General features: G+C 44.7%; 1 non-coding gene across 1 annotated transcript; it reads right to left on the reverse strand.

Annotated features, from left to right (window-relative positions):
* Positions 1-10,674: 10,674 nt before the first annotated feature.
* Positions 10,675-10,780, reverse strand: LOC127490842 (U6 spliceosomal RNA). Its single transcript, XR_007919236.3, has one exon. It is a non-coding gene; the product is annotated as a U6 spliceosomal RNA (small nuclear RNA).
* Between the last annotated feature and the right edge of the window lie 3,960 nt (positions 10,781-14,740).

Below are 14,740 nucleotides of genomic sequence, written 5' to 3' on the forward strand. Positions count from 1 at the left end.
CTGGCTTTGGATCAGTGCAGCTCCAGCCATTGCAGCCATCTGGGGAGTGAATCAGTACATGAAAAACCTCTGTCTGTTTGTCTCTCTCTCTCTGCCTCTGCCTCTCTGTAACTCTGCCTTCAAATAAATAAATCTTTTAAAAGAGAAATAAAAAAATAAAACAACTAATTAGCAAAGTGTTTACTGATTTTTGATACTAAAATTCTAGTCCATACAAATGACAAAAAATAAAGAGGACACAATGAGGTAATAAATCAGTTGTTTTGAATAAAATTTCTTCTTTTCTTCTTCTTCTGAATAAATGAAGTTGTCAAAAACCATGCTGAGAATTTTGATTTCAGTCAAATGTTCTACGAGATGAGAAATAAAATCTCAGGCAACTCCCAGGCCCATTTGTAATATCTACTGCCACCTGCTGGGCAGTCCATTGGAGGACTGGAGAAGGGTACAAGTATAGTCTGAATTACCAAACACACACTTAGTTACAATGTTGTACAGTCATCTGGCTGTCAAGAATTGCACAGTGATCTGAGTTTTTCTTACTCACTCTCTACACTCTAATTGCAATAGACCAAGGGGCCCTATGGACTTGTCCCACCTTCATTCTACCACTTAATGAGTGGTTTTAGGATTTCCTTGTGTTAACAGTTTTCTCACTTCTAAGACTGAAACAGCTTTTGCATGCATATCATAGGAAAGAATAGAGAAAAAATGTTGAGCAGCAAGTATATTTTTGTTTGTATCGGGCATCTGGTTTGTTCTACAAAGCGATTTCTTTTTTTCTTTTTTTATTTTATTTATTTATTTATTTATTTTTATTTTTGACAAGCAGAGTGGACAGTGAGAGATAGAGAGAGAGAGAAAGGTCTTCCTTTGCCGTTGGTTCACCCTCCAATGGCCGCCGCGGCCGTACAAAGCGATTTCTTTTGAATTTTGGCCTGGCTCCTAGGTTATAATATGTTTGAAATTTGGGTGATTCTAAGTGAGTATTGATAGTGTTTATATTGTTAATACTGGACCTTTATATTAACCTTAAAATGTCCTACCTTTTGACTTAAAACTTTCCACTTTGGAAATTTATCCTAAGGAAGAAATCAGAAAATAGTCAAACACATTTATTTATGAAACATTTGCCACATCATTAGCAATAACAGGAGATTATAAATAATATAGCAAACTGATAAAATAGTAATTATTTTTTATTTATTTTTTTAGTTTTTGAAAGGCAGAATGGACAGTGAGAGAGAGAGAGAGAAAGGTCTTCCTTTGCCGTTGGTTCACCCTCCAATGGCTGCCGCGGCCGGCGCACCGCGGCCGGCGCACCGCGCTGATCCGATGGCAGGAGCCAGGTACTTATCCTGGTCTCCCATGGGGTGCAGGGCCCAAGTACTTGGGCCATCCTCCATTGCACTCCCTGACCACAACAGAGAGCTGGCTTGGAAGAGGGGCAACCGGGACAAAATCTGGCGCCCCAACTGGGACTAGAACCCAGGGTGCCAGAGCCACAAGGTGGAGGATTAGCCTAGTGAGCCGCGGCGCCAGCCTAAAATGGTAATTATTAAACAATGCTGTATTTAAAAGAAATACTTTGAAAACATCAAAATGATATTTGTGAATAATTTAGAATTACATTGGAAAGTACATTTTGTGTCCAGAAAAATACATATATGGCATGATTGCAAAGATATAAAACTAAAGAATTTTAACAACCCATGAATATAAGAATCCTAGAAAGAAATACATCAATTGTCAGGGTGCTTTATCATTTATCAGGGTGGATATTGTTTTATTTATTTTATGTTCTAGTCCACTTGTTCTCTATGGTGAATTACTAAAAGTCAGTATGGTGCCTAACAAATGTTATAATGTCAATATTTTTATTCTTTCTATCTAACCACTTCTGAGGGCAGAGGGGGATTATGTGTGTCGCTCTATTTTTTTTTTTTTTTTTTTTTTTTTTACTGATTTATAGAATAGCTTCATCGTTTGCCTATGTGATAGTCCCAGGACCATGTCAGGGTAAGTCCATAGGAGAGTAGATGGGTGTGGGTGGCTGGCTGGCTATTTCAGGCAGGGCTCCTGGTGGGAGGTTACATGCAACATCGCAGTCATGGAACAGATCCTGGGTATAAAATTAGGAGCTGGGCTTCAATTTCACAGAATCAGAAGCTGCAGAGAACTGATTTTCTCAGGCATTATCATTCCTGGGAAATCAAGCCATTTAAGTCGCACTCACCAATGACTGCTCATGAACCAGACTTTGAAATCCATTTTTAATTAGGCCAGTATACACGTTAGCGCAGCAGCTTCACACCTTAGGGGATGACAGGTTTGAGCACAATGAGTGACTCACTTCACGCCCATTAGGGTGAGTACTACCAAAGGAAAGAAAAGAGATAGTAAATGTTGGTCAGGATGTGGAAACTGGAACCCTTGTGCACTATTGGTAGAAACCTGAGCTGGCCTGGCTGCTGTGGAAAAACAGTTCAATGGATCCTCAAAAACTGGAAACAGAACAACCGTATCATCTAGCAATTTGACTTTGGAGCATAAGCCCAAAACAATTGAATGCAGATACTTGTACCCCTACGGTCATAGCAACATTATTTACAGTAGCCCGAAGGTGGAAGCAACCTGTGTCCAGTGACAGAAGATGGAGTAAAGAACATGTGGCAGTGGATTATTTTTTTTTTTTTTTAGACAATGAGAGAGAGACAGAGAGAAAGGTCTTCCTTCCATTGGTTCACCCCCCAGATGGTCGCTACAGCTGGCACACTGCACCAGTCTGAAGCCAGGAGCCAGGTGCTTCCTCCTGGTTTCCCATGGGGTGCAGGGCCCAAGCACTTGGGCCATCCTCCACTGCACTCCCTGGCTACAGCAGAAAGCTGGACTGGAAGAGGGGCAACCGGGACAGAATCCAGCATCCCAACCGGGACTAGAACCCAGAGTGCTGGCACTGCAGGCAGAGGATTAGCCTAGTGAGCCACGGCGCCGGCCTGGCAGTGGACTATTATACATCTTTTTAAAAGAAGAGAAATTCTGACACAGGCTAAGGAATGACTGAATCTTGAGGACATTATGCCAAGTGGAAAAGCCAGTCACAAATGACAACTGCTTTATGATTTCACTTACCCCACATTTGAGGTACTTAGAATAGTCAGATTCTCAGAGCCAAGGTAGAATGGTGTTTGTCAGGGACCAGAGTCCAGGGAGCTATTATTTAACGGGTACAGTTTCAGTTTTGCAAGGTGAGAAGCATCCAGGGATGAATGGTGATAGTTGCACAAAATATGGATGCACTTGATGTTACTAAACCACATGTTAAACAGGATTAAGACGGCAAATTTCCTGTTACACGTATTTTACTACAGGTTTAAAAATAAAGAGAGGGGTAGGTATTTAGCCTAGCAGTTAAGACACTAGATAAATTGTCTGTGTTCCATATCCGAGTATCTGGATTCAAGTAGCAGACCTAGTTTCTGACTCCGGCTTCCTGCTAATGAGCACCCAGGGAGACAGCAGATGATGGCTCAAGTAGTGGGGTCCCTGCCACCCATGTGGGAGACCCAAACTGAGTTGAGCTCCTAGCTCCAGCCTGGCCCAGCCCTGACTGTTGCTGGCATTTGGGGAGTGAATAGAAAGCATCTCTCCCTCCCTCCCTCCGTCCCTCCCTCTCTCTCTTTCTCTCTCTCTCTCTCTCTCTCAAATTTTTTAGGTCTTCAAACTCTGTCTTTGGTGCTTGAAACTAGTTTGTACTTACTTGCCAAGTCAACAACCACAGAGCTGGGAGTGATTTAGCAATCATAAGATTGAATGACATTTTATGACTTTTTAGAAATATGATCATTTCATAATTTCACTAGCGTTTTGTCTGCCAAAGATTGCCACACCAAATCTTCTTGTAGCTCCTTAATGATATTGGGATTAGGAAAAAACTGAATCAGCACCAAATAGTTACGTGTGGGAAAGGCAAGCCATGAAGAGTGCTGTCACAGTGTACATTTTAGGCTCTACAATCATAAGAATCTTACAGGAGAAGGAAATCCCTTTCTGACATTCCCAGAAAATGTTCTCTCTTAAACATTGTCCTTGCTCCACCTCCCTCACTATTAAAAAAAAAAAAAAAACAAAAACGAGGAGGTCTCATGTCTGTTTTTGCAAACACCCCATATAAATTACCCTTCTTACATTGCTTAATGGGCCATTGCCATTTGTAAACTTGCTCCGAAAATAGCTAACTGATTTAGAGAGCACTGGAGGAAAAAAAATAGTCCAAGTGAATAACACAAAAGGGAAGCGTGAACACTGTGATTCTCCATCCAAAAGCAGAGAAGTGTAAGCACAGATGGAATTCCCTTTGATTCTGCGGTGAAGGACTTGAATGCTGTCAGACTCCCAGCAAGGTATGGCTAATAATCCACCCAGTCATTGGTCCTCATCTTTTTTCTTTATCATCTTCGTGCTTTCACCTCCAGTTTTCTCTCTTTTTCTAATTTTTTTTTTTTATTTGACAGGTAGAGTTATAGACAGTGAGAGAGAGAGACAGAGAGAAAGGTCTTCCCTCCATCAGTTCACTCCCCGAATGGCCGCTATGGCCAGTGCTGCACCGATCCGAAGCCAGGAGCCAGGTACCCCTTCCTGGTCTCCCATGCAGGTGCAGGGGCCCAAGCACTTGGGCCATCCTCCACTGCCTTCCCGAGCCACAGCAGAGAGCTGGATTGGAAGAGGAGCAACTGGGACTAGAACCCAGTGCTGGCCCCCCCAGTTTTCTCTAAATTCTCCCCATTTTGACATTTTGGTCTTAGCTCTTATATTCTTAAAAAAAAAATGCTGCAATTTCACAGTCTACTCTGGCTTCAGAGACTTTTCAGAACACAGGACAACGGGTTAACCGATAAATATTTGTTGTGGGCCACCGTGTGCCGAGTGAGGCAGGCAGTGTTTCGCGGGCAGTGGCAGCTTCAGTGCTCGCTTCCTGTGCTGGGCATTGGGGAGCTGATAGGCCATCTGGCATTAGCATCTTTATCCCAAGGATGCTTGAAACAACGCCTTAAAATCCCTATTCTGACCCATAGCTCTGTGGTCCAGGGGAAGCCACTGTGTGGACAGGATCAATAAAGGTTTTGGAATAATTGTGATCATGTTTGGCAGACTTCCCAGGTTTTTGATTTTTGGGTTTTTTTTTTTAATGCTTTTTGAGTACTTTTTCCCTTTTTTTCTGGTTTGGTTATTTAGTGGCACATACACTCTCACTGCATTGTGTATGAGGTATTCTTGGAATTGCTGTCTAGAATTCTGGTATGTGTTACAACGGTCACTAACAATGTAGTTCTTTTTTTTTTAAGATTTATTTATTTATTTGAAAGTCAGAGTTACACAGAGAGAGAGAGAGAGAGAGGTCTTCCATCCGACGGTTCACTCCCCAGTTGGCCACAAGGGCCAGAGCTGTGCCAATCTGAAGCCAGGAGCCAGGAGCTTCTTCTGGGTCTCTCATGCGGGTGCAGGGGTCCAAGGACTTGGGCCATCTTCTACTGCTTTCCCAGGCTACAGCAGAGAGCTGGATTGGAAGTGGAGCAGCCGGGTCTCAAACCGGTGCCCATATGGGATGCTGGTGCTTCAGGCCAGGACATTAACCCACTGCGCCACAGCGCCAGCCCCACAATGTAGTTCTAAAGCCAAAAGATGGAGATTTAACTAGAGTGTGGATGAGGAAAACAGTTGAGCTCAGTTGGCAAACATGATTTGAGTTCATTCCCTGTACTGGAGATTATATCAGGCACTAGAACGCAACAATCAATAGGAATTATCCCTTGGTTTCATCAAGTTCAACAGCTAGTTGCACTAGCTGTTACCAGAGAATGGCAGGGTTTTTGTCTTTGCTCAAGAAAGAATTCAGGCGTGAGACAGAGTAGTGGAAAGTAAAGTAACAAAGTTTATTAGGGAAGGGACATCCGTAAGAACGGATGGACACCTGTCCAGACAGGACCTGAGAGTGCCCAGTCGATCAGACTTGGGGGAGGAGCGAGGTTACATGGTTGAGTGGAGAGATTACACCTGGGCAGGCAGGCAGGCGACTCAGAATAGAAGCAGAGGGCTGAGCGCACAGTCTGGTTGAGGCCGGGGGTTTTTGAGGAGATGGGTCTTTGTCTTTACACATCTCCTCCTGAAACAAAGGATTTTATGGATGTAAATATTAAGAAGCTCCTATCTGAGTTTTCCCCGAAGGTATCAGACAGGAGGAAGCCTAGCTGGCGCTGTCCTGAGTTTAGAGGAAGGGTGAGCAGGACCCCCTGGAGAATCCGGATCTGGAGAAGGGTATTTGAAATGCAGATACTGGGCTGCATCTGGGAGATTGTGGAAGACTGTCAGGCAGAAGGGGTGGGGACCCCCACCTGGCAGGTTACTGGGTAGAAGGGGGCAGGGCAGGATGCAGATACTGGGCTGTCCCTGAAACGTTATCTGGATGACTTTGAGATGCAGATGCATATGCTGGACATAGATGTCTTTTCTTTAGGCCTTTGTCACATACATATAAGCTCATATCTGACTTCCTACCTAACATAGCCACTTAACTAGACTCCCTCCCCAATCTTGCTCCTCTCCCCACCCCGCCCCCGCTTTTGATGGTCCCTCTTTTTTAAAAAGTTATTTTTTAACATTTATTTGAAAGGCAAAGAGACAGAGACAGAGAGCAATCGTCCATCTGCTACTCCACTCACTCCCCAATTGTCCACAACAGCCAGGGCTGGGCCAGGTCAACGTCAAGGCCTGAACTCAATCCAGGTCTCTCACATGTGGGACAGGGAACCACACAGTTTTGCAATCACTGCTGCTTCCCGGTGTGTGCATTAACAGGAAGCTGGAATTGAAAATGGAGTCAGTGGCCGGCCATTGCCATAACAGCCATCTGGGGAATGAACCAGCAGAGGGAAGATCTCTCTCTCTGTTACTCTGACTTTCAAATACATAAATAAGTCTTTTTAAAAACCAAAAAAAATGATGGGGAACAAATCATAAGATATTTTCTTTTATTATCCAAATGGAAAATTTAAGTATACTTTTTCTTTGAGAAGCAGAAAACTCTTTATCAATGAAAAATAAATGTGTACTAAAAATTAGCATAAAAATGAATTGTGGTAAATTTTAAAGCCTTACATTTAACACACTAATGCTTCAAAATAAAATATAGAGTGCAACATAATTAATTATATAAATCAAAGAAAATTATAACTTTTTTTTTTTTTTTTTTTTTTTTAACAGGCAGAGTGGACAGTGAGAGAGAGAGACAGAGAGAAAGGTCTTCCTTTGCCGTTGGTTCACCCTCCAATGGCCGCCACGGCCGATGCGCTGTGGATCTGCACCGTGCTGATCCGAAGGCAGGAGCCAGGTGCTTCTCCTGGTCTCCCATGGGGTGCAGGGCCCAAGCACCTGGGCCATCCTCCACTGCCCTCCCGGGCCACAGCAGAGAGCTGGCCTGGAAGAGGGGCAACCGGGAAAGAATCCGGCGCCCCGACCGGGACTAGAACCTGGTGTGCCGGCGCTGCAAGGCGGAGGATTAGCCTAGTGAGCCGCGGCGCCAGCATAGAACTTTATTTTTCAAGATTCACTAATTTATTTGAAAGACAGAGTTACAGAGGCAGAGAGAGATCTTCCATTCACTGGTTCACTCCCTAAATGGCCACAATGGCCAGAGCTGGGCTGATTCAAACCCAGGAGCCAGGAGCTTCTTCCAGGTCTCTCATGTGGGTTCAGGGGCCAGGCACTTGGACCGCCTTCTGCTGCCTTCCCTGGCACATTAGTCGGGAGCTGGATCAGAAGTGCAGCAGCCCATCTGGAATGCCGGCGCTGCAGGCCGAGGCTTTACCCACTTGGCCACATTTATTCTTTTCACACCTGGAACAGCAGCGCCTTTTGTCAATCTGCAGAGCCACTGATCTCCCTGTGAAGGAACACTGGGTACTTAAGCATTGAGCAACACTGATGCACAGGAAGCCTCAGCAGCTGACATTTGCTTAAGCTAAAAAATGCTGGGATAGAGGAGCTGCAGAAAGTAAAAGGCACATCCCAGCCCTTCAGGTGCAAGTGAGCAACTGGCTCCTAAGGAAGCTCCTGTCTGTCCTGATGAGATCAAGCTTAGCTTTGACCAAGGATGGAGCCTCCAAACAGGGGAAGAGCAGCTGGCTTTCATGGCCCCTCCCCTCACTCATCCAAGTCACTTGCCCCTCGGCCATCTCTGGGCTCGCTCATTAGTCTGACCCCCACACAGACACACACCCTACCTCCCTGTGTTACTGGAGAAGCAAGGGTTCTTGTCTTCATGCAAGAAAGAATTCAGGTGTGAGACAGAGAGTAGTGGAAGGCAAAATAGCAAGGTTTGTTAGGGTAGGGACATCCGTAAGAACAGATGGACACCTCTCCAGACAGGACCTGAGAGAGAGTGCACAGTTTTTAAGGGGATGAGTCCTGACTTCCCACCTCTTCTCCTTCTCCTCCTGGAAGAAAGGACTTTTTGGATGTAAATATGAAAAATTCCTTTCTGAGTTTCCCCCCTGAAGTTATCAGACAGGGGGAAGCCTGGCTGACATTGCCCCAGGTTAGAGGAAGGATGGGCAGGATGTTTGAAGTGCAGATACTGGGCTGTGCCTGGAAGGTTCTCCGATGACTTTGAGATGCAGATGCTGGACCTGGATGTCATTGCCTTAGGCCTTTGTCACACACACATAAGCTCATTTCTGACTTCCTACCTGACACTTGTACCCTGTATAGACAGCTTGCTTCTGTCCACAGTGGCAGCTAAGTTGCAACCCTTAAGAAACGGCAGGGAGCAGCCTGGTGTTTGACCCAGGAGTTAATATTCAGCCTGGGACACCCATGTACCTATTGGAGTGCTTGAGTTCGCTAGGATTCCAGTTTCCTGCTAAGGCACACCCTGGGAGATGGTAGGTGGATGACTCATGTACTTGGGTTCCTGCCACTATGTGGGAGACAGGGATTTAGTTCCTCTGAGCTGCTGGGGGAATTCAGGGAGTGAATCAGCAGAGGGGATTCTCTCTCTCTTTCTGTCTCTCTTTCTTTCTCTCTTTCTATTTTAGGAGCTGGATCAGGGCATTAAACCAAGATACTCCAACATAAGACATGAGATTTTTTTAAAAAAGATTTTAATTATTTGAGGAGCCAGCATCGTTGGCATAGCAGGTAAAGTTGCTGCCTGGGACACCGGCATCCCATATGGGCTCTGGTTCAAGTCCTTGCTGCTCCACTTCAGATCCAGCTTCTTGCTAATGCACCTGGGAAAGCAGGGGAGGATGATCTAAGTCTTTAGGCCCCGCACCCTTGTGGGAGACCCTGAAGAGGCTCCTGGCTTTGGCCTGGCCCCACCCTGGTTTCTCTCTCTCGATCTGCCTCTCCCTCTCTGTAACTCTGCCTTAAAAATGAATAAAACAATAATCTTTTTTAAAAGAGGATTTTAATTATTTGAAAGGCAGAGTGACAGGGACAGGCTGAGCCTATAGTACAAATATAAACTATTTTAAAAATAGGTATTAAGCTATTTAGAATATATAATTAGTTTGACATGAGTGAAGCCATTTTGAATAAGCCATGTAATTTCAGTAAAGTGTTACATGAGGTGCAGTAAGTGCTTGGAAAGGCATTAACTTGTAACCACCGTGTGTCACAGCCAGACGGTGGGATTGACAAGGAAGAAAAACACAGGGTGTTTTGAACCAAAAGCCTGTTCTGATGAGAGTCTAAAAGGAGCAGGAGTTTTAAGCAGCGAGAGCAGCCTCTCCACGCGAGTCTCCAGCAGTAGCACTGCATGCAGAGACCTTCCACAAGCTCAGGTGAAGGTGAGATTTTTTTTCTCTATGCGAGAATTATTTTTTATTATCAAGAAATGAAAAGAATCATAATATGAGCAGAAAAGAAATAGACGATGGGCAATTTCCTGTACTGAAATATATATTATATATCATATATATATTACATATGTGCATGCCAGTTTAAAAAATAAATATTATAATACAAAAAGGGGGAAACACAACAGCTTATTCAAGGACCTTGTATCTACTTCCTAGTTTGAACTTTGACCATTTAGTTACAGGCTGATACAATAATATTGTGTGCAAATAATTGCCTAGTAACTAATAACTGAATCCTAATAAAATCAAAGCACTTTCAGCAGTTAATATAGGTAACTACTAAATTGAGCCATTGTGATTTTGTATTTTATTTATTCTTTTCCTAGATTTAAAATAAACAATTTTAGCAGAATGGTATATTTCAATTGTAACATTATTTATTCAGTTGCTCAAATATTAAATATAAGAACTAAAACTTGTATTCACCAAACCAAAATATCACAACTTGCAGTTTATGTTGTATTTCACTATTTTAAACACAAATAGAGAGAGTTCAGGTGATCATATAGAATGGCAGAAATGAAGAAATTTGAATTCTTTCTCTCTGCCTATGCCACCGCTATACTGTTATTATTTGCATCTGTTCAGATGCAAGGATATATAACAACACAACTAGAAATTCTCTTCAATTTAGACCAGCAAAAGATGTTCTTTTTAAAGACAAGAATAAGGTTATTGTTTACAATGGTTAGAATTTCTGGCACATAATGATAAATCAAACCAAATTGACTTATTCAATTTCATTGCAAGCAGGAATTTTTTTAAATATTTCACGAATTTGCATGTCACCCCTGCAGGGGCCATGCTCATCTTCTCTGTATCGTTTCCAATTTTAGTATCTGTGCTGCCAAAGCCAGAGCTGCAAACAGAAATATTAATGATAAGATATTAACTTATTTGTTGTGTAGCCTACTGTTAAGCCTACTGCTCACTACAGTTTTCTCTCTCTCTCTCTTTTTTAAGATTTTATTTATCTATGTGAGAGGCAGAGTCACAGAGAGGGAGGGAGAGAGAGAAAGAGAGAGAGAGAGAGATCCTCCATCCACTGAGCTGGCCCAATCTGAACCCAGGAGCCAGGAGCCCCCTGTAGACCTCCCACGTGGGCACAGGGGCCCAAGCACCTGGGCCATCCCTCGCCACCCTCCCAGGCCATAAGCAGGGAGCTGGATCAGAAGAGGAGCAGCTGGGACAAGAACTGGTGCTCCTATGGGATTCCGGTGCTGCAGGTGGAGGCTTAGCCCACTACACCACAGCGCCGGCCCCCACACTACATCTTTACCAAAGATTGAAGAGCAATAGTTGGGAGATGGAGTGTCCATGGCTGAAGAATGTGGTCTGTAGACTCTGAGGCTCACAGCACACATCTGTCCAGCTCATGCTCTGCCCCTTAGGTGAATTCCACATTTGCCCCAATAGAAAAGGTGGCTAGGAGCCAGGGGAACTATCCAGGCCCTGGCAAGTGAAGCAAGGGCTTCTGGGATTGGAGATGACCTGTGGCCTAGACGAGACGAACTCCTTGAGGGAGAGGCAATGCTGAAACTTGAGTCCTGCCCTGCAGTGCTGGCTTTCCTCTCCCACCAAGTTATGAATGGATCTCCATGTGTGGGGACATGTACATGCCACAGGTTTTTTCATTTTGTGCCTCCAAGTCTCTTTGGAATTAAATCATTCTAAGTATATTTTAAAGGGAGTGCAAGAAGAATGATATGGGGCTGGCGTAGCAGGTAAAGCCATCGCCTGCAGTGTCAGCATCCCACATGGTCACCAGTTTGAGACCCAGCTGCTCCACTTCCGATCCAGCTCTCTGCTATGGCCTGGGAAAACAGTAGAAGATGGCCTAAGTGCTTGGGCCCTTGCACCTGCGTGGGAGACCTGGAAGAAGCTCCTGGCTCCTGGCTTTGAATAGGTGCAGCTCCAGCCATTGCGGCCAATTGAGGAGTGAACCAGTGGTTGGAAGACCTCTCTCTCCCTCTCTCTCTGCCTCTCCTTCTCTCTCTGTGTAACTCTTTCAAATAAATAAATAAACCTCTTTAAAAAAAAAAAGCGGATGATAGGAGAGGAATAAAGAAAATAACCATAGAACTGTTGCAAGTAAGGAGACAGGATTGGAGGAAGAGCTGAAGGAACTGTGTCACCACACCATCCACCTCCCTCACCAGGGTTGCCTCTTAAACTCCTCCCATGCCCCGCAACCTGCAGTCACTTTTGTAGGAAAACCAATTCCAGCAGCAAATATCTAACATGGTTGCCAATCACGTCCCACCATGATATAATCATAATAGAATTACCATGGCTGGCACTTCTACTCCCAATGTGCACCTGACATCATGACACTTTTGAGACTTCCTAAAAAGGCAAAAAATGGGCAGTCACCAAATACATGCAAATCCCCACCTTTCCTGGAAAATTCCACCCAAAGCACCCCCCCCCCTTAGGCTTCCAGTTCACATAAAAGGAAAGACCTAACCCCCACGGAACCTTGTGGATTGCAGCAGAGACTGGTTCTGCCAGTAAGTCTCATTTCTCTGCTAATCTTTATCCTCTCTGGTCCTTGAATTCCTTCAGCACATTGCCAGTAAGAACTGGATTCGGGGGGGCTGGCATTGTGGTGCAGTGGGTTAACGCCCTGGCCTGGAGTGCCGGCATCCCATGTGGGCACTGGTTCGAGACCCAGCTGCTCCACTTCCCATCCAGCTCTCTGCTATGGCCTGGGAAAGCAGTGGAAGATGGCCCAAGTGCTTTGGCCCCTGCACTCGTGTGGGAAACCAGGAAGAAGCTCCTGGCTCCTGGCTTTGGATTGACCCTCCTAAGGCCATTGAGGTCATTTGTGGAGTGAACCAGTGAATGGAAGATCTTTCTCTCTCTTTCTAACTCTGCCTTTCAAATAAAATAAATCTTAGAAGAAGAAGCAATTGTGGACAAAATACATATTAAATAGTCTAAACTTGTTTCTTCCACATCACTTGACAGTAGGAGAGGTAAGAATCAGTAAGGTTGGGGCTGGCACTATGGCATAGTGGGTAAAGCCACCGCCTACTGTGCTGCCATCCTATATGGGCACCAGTTCAAGTCTAAGCTGCCCCACTTCCGATCCAGCTCTCCACTATGGCCTGGGAAAGCAGTGGAAGATGGCCCAAGTGCTTGGGCCCCTGCACCTGCATGGGAGACCTGGAAGAAGCTCCTGGCTCCTGGCTTAGAATCAGCCCAGCTCTGGCCGTTGTAGCCATTTGGGGAGTGAACCCGTGGATGGAAGACCTCTCTCTCTCTGTCTCTCCCTCTCTCTGTCTATAACTCTGCCTCTAGAGTAAATAACTAAATCTTAAAAAAAAAAAAAGTATATGCTGGGGAAAGCATCTGGTACAGTGATATAGATGCACCTTGGGGCACCTGCATCCCATATTGGAGAGCCTGGATTCAAGTCCTGGCTCTACTACTGCTTCCAGCTTCCTGTTAATGCACACACTGGGATAAAGCAGGTGATGGCTCAAGTAGTTCGGTCTCTGCCACCCATGTGGCAGACCCAGACCGGGTCTGACTCAGCCCTGGCCATCATGTGCATTTGAGAAGTGAATCAGCAGAAGAAGATACATCTCTGTGTTTGTCTCTTTCTGTCTCTCTGTCTTTAAAGTGAAAAGTAGGTGCATATGTGGGGGAAAAATGTAGCTTGGAAAAACACTACACTGAAAAACTCCAAGGGCAGATAATGTGATGATGGAGTGAGAGTGTTGACTGTATCTAATAGCCAGCCTGTCTGTTCAATCGCAACAAAGAGGATTCTTTTGCACGGGTCTTGTGCCAGCCAGTGAGCTAGGTGCTAGTGATCCACAAGAGGGAAAAAAACTACTAAGGAATTGAACACAAAATACAACACAACCACTACTTCAAAGGAGGTAGGGACAAATCTGGAGGGGACATTTGTGCATCTTGGTTTCCCATCTGCTAAATACCCTTCCCATTTGAAGACAATCACAACATCAACAAAAGGCAAGACCGCCTGCCCATGCAGGTGCCCCGCTGGTGCCTACTGACACTAAAGTGTGGGCATGGGATTCTGTGCCTTATGCTCTCGCTCCTGAGGAACAGCCCCAAGCCAGAGGGTCAGGTCAGGTATCCAAGGAATCTACTGCACAGTCAAGAGCGAAGTGGCTTAGGAAGGAGTGTCCAAGTGCGGTGGACCGAGCCCTAACCTCGTGGCAAGAGCCCCAGGGCTATGGCATAGCTCATTCCTAGGAAAGGGCATTAGCTAAGCTGCCCTTGCCTTGGTTTTAGCCTGATCCTCGTTGCCCAGTATTCCTTTACCTTCTGAAAGCCATCGTATTACATAACTATTTAATAAAAAAGAAATGAACAATTCCCACATGCGAAAACACTCACTGCGTGAAAAAAGCCGAGTCCACACTGAATCACTGCACTTTCAGGAAGCTCTAAAATAGGCCAACATGTCTATAATCACAGGAGGGCCACCTAGAACACAAGATCTAGAACACAAGAACACAGTGTGGAATACCACACTGAACACGGAAAAGCTGAAAGCATCTCCCCTCGGATCTGGAAAAAGACAAGGTGTCCACTTTCCCCACTCTGATTCAATATAGTACTGGAAGTTTTAGCGAGAGTAATTGGGAAGGAGAAAGAAATCAAGAGCATCAAAATCAGAAAAGAGGAAGTCAAAATATCCGTGTTTGTAGAAGACATGATTTAGTGCATGGAAAAAACTAAAAACTCCACCAAGAAGCTGTTAGAACTGATAAACCAATTCAGTAAAGTTGCAGGTTACAAAATAAACATACCAAAAAAAGTAGCATTTTTATATACTCATG

The sequence above is a fragment of the Oryctolagus cuniculus genome, chromosome 6 (assembly GCF_051225735.1).
Source record: "Oryctolagus cuniculus isolate XC-2025 breed Fujian yellow rabbit chromosome 6, ASM5122573v1, whole genome shotgun sequence".
Taxonomy (NCBI): domain Eukaryota; kingdom Metazoa; phylum Chordata; class Mammalia; order Lagomorpha; family Leporidae; genus Oryctolagus; species Oryctolagus cuniculus.